This window comes from Pinus tabuliformis, chromosome 7 (assembly GCF_031772625.1).
Source record: "Pinus tabuliformis cultivar Carrire ecotype Pingquan chromosome 7, CPIR1, whole genome shotgun sequence".
Classification (NCBI taxonomy): domain Eukaryota; kingdom Viridiplantae; phylum Streptophyta; class Pinopsida; order Pinales; family Pinaceae; genus Pinus; species Pinus tabuliformis.
In genome coordinates this window covers 1636936480-1636941661 of record NC_142293.1, presented here as the reverse complement: position 1 = coordinate 1636941661, position 5182 = coordinate 1636936480, and the positions used below count along the sequence as shown (strand labels likewise).

The 5182-nt window shown below is 42.1% G+C and overlaps 1 pseudogene; it reads left to right on the top strand.

Moving 5' to 3' along the window:
- Window positions 1-3662: 3662 nt before the first annotated feature.
- Window positions 3663-5182, top strand: LOC149254629 (25S ribosomal RNA; annotated as a pseudogene).

The following is a 5182-nucleotide window of genomic DNA, read 5'->3' as shown; positions in this document are numbered from 1 at the left end:
AAACCACCTAAAGTCTTCTAAAGAAGCAAACAAATTTGAAGCACACGCCTAAAGAATCTAGAGCGTCAAACCAAACACAAACAGTAGTCTTTCGGACCAAAAGTGCTAGTTGGTGATTAGGCCCAACCTCGCAGGATTCAGTACAGAAATGGCGGGTGGAACAGTTACCCCGGCAACCTGCTTAATGAATAGACCGGCACAAGTTCCTCCACTTTAACCGTCTCGAAGTGAAGTGAACCCCCCGGAAAATCCAAGTGAGTATAACCGACGTCTGCTCCAGGTACAGTGGGACCTTCCCTCCACCGTCACCTCAGTAGAACCCTAAAGATTATGGTCACTAAAGTTACCAATCACAACAATTACACCTGGGGGAACAGTCTAAACTCCGACAGCACGCAAGGGCAGAGTAACAAGCTCAATCCCCTTACCGGCTCCTTGACAATAATCCAAGGTTTACCGATAAGTGACCCCTGGCTCCTCGACAATGGTTAATCCGAGGTTTACCGTTTGTAATACGTACTGTCTGGCGTCGTTCCCAACGAGGGGGGAATGATCCCCTCACTGGTTCGGACACGAGCTCGTGCTTCTCCTTTAAGAGGAGCTTTCCCAGAGTGTAACTGAAACAATTGGATTTAATCTACTCAAGATAAACTATCTGTTTGGTTTTGTAGTCTTGGAGAGTTAAGTACTCACCTACTCCAAGACCCTAGCCTAAGCTATGTTGGTGTTTCAGAGCCCTAGAAAAATAAAAATTACTAGATTGATTTTAATTTAAGCGTTACTTTTAAGGTTGTTTCTTAAGTCAAAAGGTGATGGAAGTGAAACCAGTGGTGTGTTGACTCGACTCGAAACCACTACAAAATGCACCTAGGATGATTTACCCACTACTTTACTTTTTCGATGAATTGCTTAACTAAAAAGTTGAGAGAATGCAATCTTTATAAAATCAACTTCTTAATTGAAGACAATCAAAGAAACAATTCGTTTGTCTTTTCCAAGCATAAAAACATGACCGCTCTTTACATGCACGAAAAAACTCTTTTCCTCTTTCAAAAACAAAAAGCTACTTGAAACAAGACTTTTAAAGAAGATGTTTTTGTATTTTTCTTTTAATAAAGCAAATAAATCTAATATAACCAAAAATCAATCTTAACAACTATTAAAATCTACGAAAATTCACTCATAAGCAAACTAAAAGGTAAATTTACTCTAAGCAATCTTAACGAGGCCAAAACCAACAATGATTATTCTAAGGTGTTTTACTTGATCACAATCAAATCAAGGACTAGCTTATTGCAGAACCAAAAACTAGCCAAAAAAAAACTCTAATCTTTTTTTTCTTTTGTAAAATGGAAATCAACACTTTATAAACAAGTAATTCGAAATTTGACCCAAAACAACTTAAATGGCAAGCTGCTCACACAAGGAGACTTTACGACAGGCCCGACTTCTAAGAAGGCTGACTAACCAGAGAGATCGAAGGCTGGACAACTTTCTACCGTCAAAGTCACTACAGGACCTATCCAAAAATCAAACCCTAGGCCTAAACTTCGTTGAAATCCACTAAAACACTCAAAGCTCACAAAACAAGTTCAGGTGAAAATTTTTGACAGGGTACTAAAGGATCTGGGCAGAAAACACTAAGAAAAATCAAAATCTAAAAGCAATTAAAGCAAAAAATGGAATTTTCCTAAATTTTACAGGAAGACGCAGGCAACCCGTTATAACAGGTGCGGGCCCGCTTTGTGCAAACGGCAACAGCGCGTCCAAAGACGCATTGTGCAGTACTCAGAGGGTGCGTCCTTCTGGAAAAGTTAAGAAAAACCAAATCTAACTAAATCTAAAGCTAAGCCACCCAAATACTAATTCTCACAGTCAAAAACCAGAAAATAAAAATGATTTTCTCAGAGAAAAGTTCACACAAAGGAAAAGACTCTCTCATTAATGGATTCCCCAGCGGAGTCGCCAATTTGTCGTGGCGGAAAAAGTCGTTTGTGCGGACACAACTGACCTCCCTAGGAGTCTAAACTCTCTAGCGACAAACAAGACAAAATGGAGTGATCTTTCTCTAAATATACCTTTTAAAACATGAAAACTACAAGTGTTTAGGCTTACCTTATTCCAAAACGCTATTGTTGTAGTCCGTCCTTGCCGATCCGGATGAGCTCCTCCTTCATGTCAATTCCTGCAACCACAAACAATCAAACAATTACCAAGCACTTGCATTTCATATAATAAAACATATATTCAACATGCAGACCAAGGAACACATGAAATAACTCATTAACACAAGTTATTGAGAAAAATAAACCAGTTTGTATTAATAACGAAACAAAGAAACTCTTACAACCTGGCCTTGGTGTTGTGCAAGTTCCTCCCAGGGTCCATCAAGGGTTTTCCTCTACTTTGACAAAGCTCACCCACTTCCAAGTAGAATCAAGCAAAGACAATCTCTCCTCACAAGGTTCTAAATGGGAGTCCTAATTCCTGCAGCGTTTACCCAAAGAAAATGTATAGCTCCAACCTCCCCTCCCTCTGGCTCAATGTCTTTATTTATAGTGCTGTAAAGAGGTTATTCAGGTCCACCATCAATGGGATAATCCCCCTCTTTGGGTGGGATAGCTCCCTTATTGATGGGATAAGTTCCTCCTTAATAGGGATACATGAACCAACTGGAGGCGCATCCATTTCATCAAACCGACCTCTAGAAAGTTCTAGAAGTAACCACAAGTAACTTTTTTAAGATGAAACTCGCGCATTTTGCCTTTTACAGAAGGACGCACCTGTCCCTTAACATACAGAGCGTCCATGGATGCAACTTTTGTGAACATTGTGAGCGTCCCCGCAGGTAAGGCTAGAGAGAACTTGCGACCCCAGAGATAAACACATTTTTTACAAGACTTTCTCTCTTCTTTGAGTTTGAGATGGATAGCAGAGGCATAAGACTTGCCTAAGAGGGTAGCATGACTGTTGATTTGAGCCATACTAACTGTAAGTAGTCATGGTGACATTTTTTAGTGTAACAAGATATCAGGACAGTGGTCATGGAAGTCCAAATCCACTAAGGAGTGTGTAACAAATCACCTGTCGCATCAACTAGCCCTGAAATGGATGGCGCTAAAGCGTGCAACCTATACTCAACCGTCGGAGCAATTGCCTAGCTCTGATGAGTAGGAGGATGCGGGGGTCATTGAGAAACCTTGGGCATGAGCTTGGGTGGATTGGTCCTTGGTGCAGATCTTGGTGGTAGTAGCAAATATTCAAATGAGAAATTTGAAGACTGAAGTGGGGAAAGGTTCCATGTGAACATCACTTGGACATGGGTTAGTCGATCCTAAGAGATGGGGAAGCCTTGTATCAAGGGTGCACTCTAAGGGAATTGGGTTAATATTACCGAAACTGGACATGGTGGCGGGTGGAAACGTTAGGAAATCCAAAGACTTAGTCGGGGGCCCGGGGAAGAGTTATCATTTCTTTTTAATAGCTTGCCCACCCTGGAATCAGTTCATCCGAAGATAGGTTCTAGCAGCCGAAAGAGAATTGCAGGTCTGCGGTGTCTGGTGTGCCCTCGGCGACCCTTAAAAATCTCGAGGACCGAGTACCGTTCATGCTCGATCATACTCATAACCACATTAGGTCTCCAAGGTGAACAACCTCTGGTCAATAGAACAATGTAGGTAAGGGAAGTTGGCAAAATGGATTCGTAACTTCAGGAAAAGGATTGGCTCTAAGGGCTAGGCCTAGGGGTTTGTGCCTTCAACTTGTGGGCTATCAGCAGTTTGCCCAAGCTACTCTCATGGTGAGGGTGGGCAGTCGTGTGCCGATTAGGCTACGAGCATAGAATTCCCCCTGCCGGAGGCTTTTCCCTAGGCGTCAAAAAGTCAACTCAAAACTGGTACGGACAAGGGGAATCCGACTTTTTAATTAAAACAAAGCATTCTGATGGTCCCTGCGGGTGCTGACGCAATGTGATTTTTTCCCAGTTCTCTAAATGTCAAAGTGAAGAAATTCAACCAAGTGCTGGTAAACGGTGGGAGTAACTATGACTCTCTTAAGGTAGCCAAATGCCTCATCATCTAATTAGTGATGTGCATGAATGGATTAACGAGATTCCCACTGTCCCTATCTATTATCTAGCGAAACCAAAGCCAAGGGAATGGGCTTGACAAAATCAACAGGGAAAGAAGACCCTGTTGAGGTTGACTCTAGTCAAAATTTGTGAAATGCATTGAGAGGTGTAGAATAAGTGGGAGCCGTTTTTGGCACAAGTGAAATACCACTACTTTTAATGTTATTTTACTTATTCTGTGGAGCGGATATGGGGCATTGCCCCTATTTTTTGCCTTAAGGCGCGTTTCGATGGGTCGATCCGGGTCAAAGACATTGTCAGGTGGGGAGTTTGGCTGGGGCAGCACATCTGTTAAAAGATAACACAGGTGTCCTAAGATGAGCTCAACGAGAACATAAATCTTGTGTGGAAAAAAAGGGTAAAATCTCATTTGATTTTGATTTTCAATATGAATAAAAACCGTGAAAGTTTGGACTATCGATCCTTTAGATTTTTGGAATTTGAAGCTAGAGGTGTCAGAAAAGTTACCACATGGATAACTGGCTTGTGGTAGCCAAGCGTTCATAGCTACATTGCTTTTTGATCTTTCGATGTTGGCTCTTCCTATCATTGTGAAGCAAAATTCACCAAGTTTTGGATTGTTCACCCACCAGTAGGGAACGTGAGTTGGGTTTAGACCATCATGAGACATGTTAGTTTTACCCTACTGATGAAGCACACCTCAATAGTAATTAAACTTAGTACCAGAGGAATTGTTGATTCACACAATTGATCACCGCACTTGGTTGAAAACCCAGAGGTGTGAAGCTACCGTGTGTCAGATTATGACTGAATGCCTCTAAGTCAGAATCCACGCTAGAAGTGGTGGATGTCACTCTTCGACTGTATCTTGACCCATAGTAGGGGCATCACTTTGTCACCCCCAAGGGCCCGTGTCATTTGCAAACCATGACTGTGAAGCATCTTAGTCGGGGCAGCTATGAAGTTCAATTCCAAACAGTTGTTGAGAAGAATCCTTTGTAGACGACCTAAATCCACGACGGGGTATTGTAAGTGGCAGTGTGGCCTTGCTACCATGATCCACTGATATTCAGCCCCTATTCGCCTCGATTT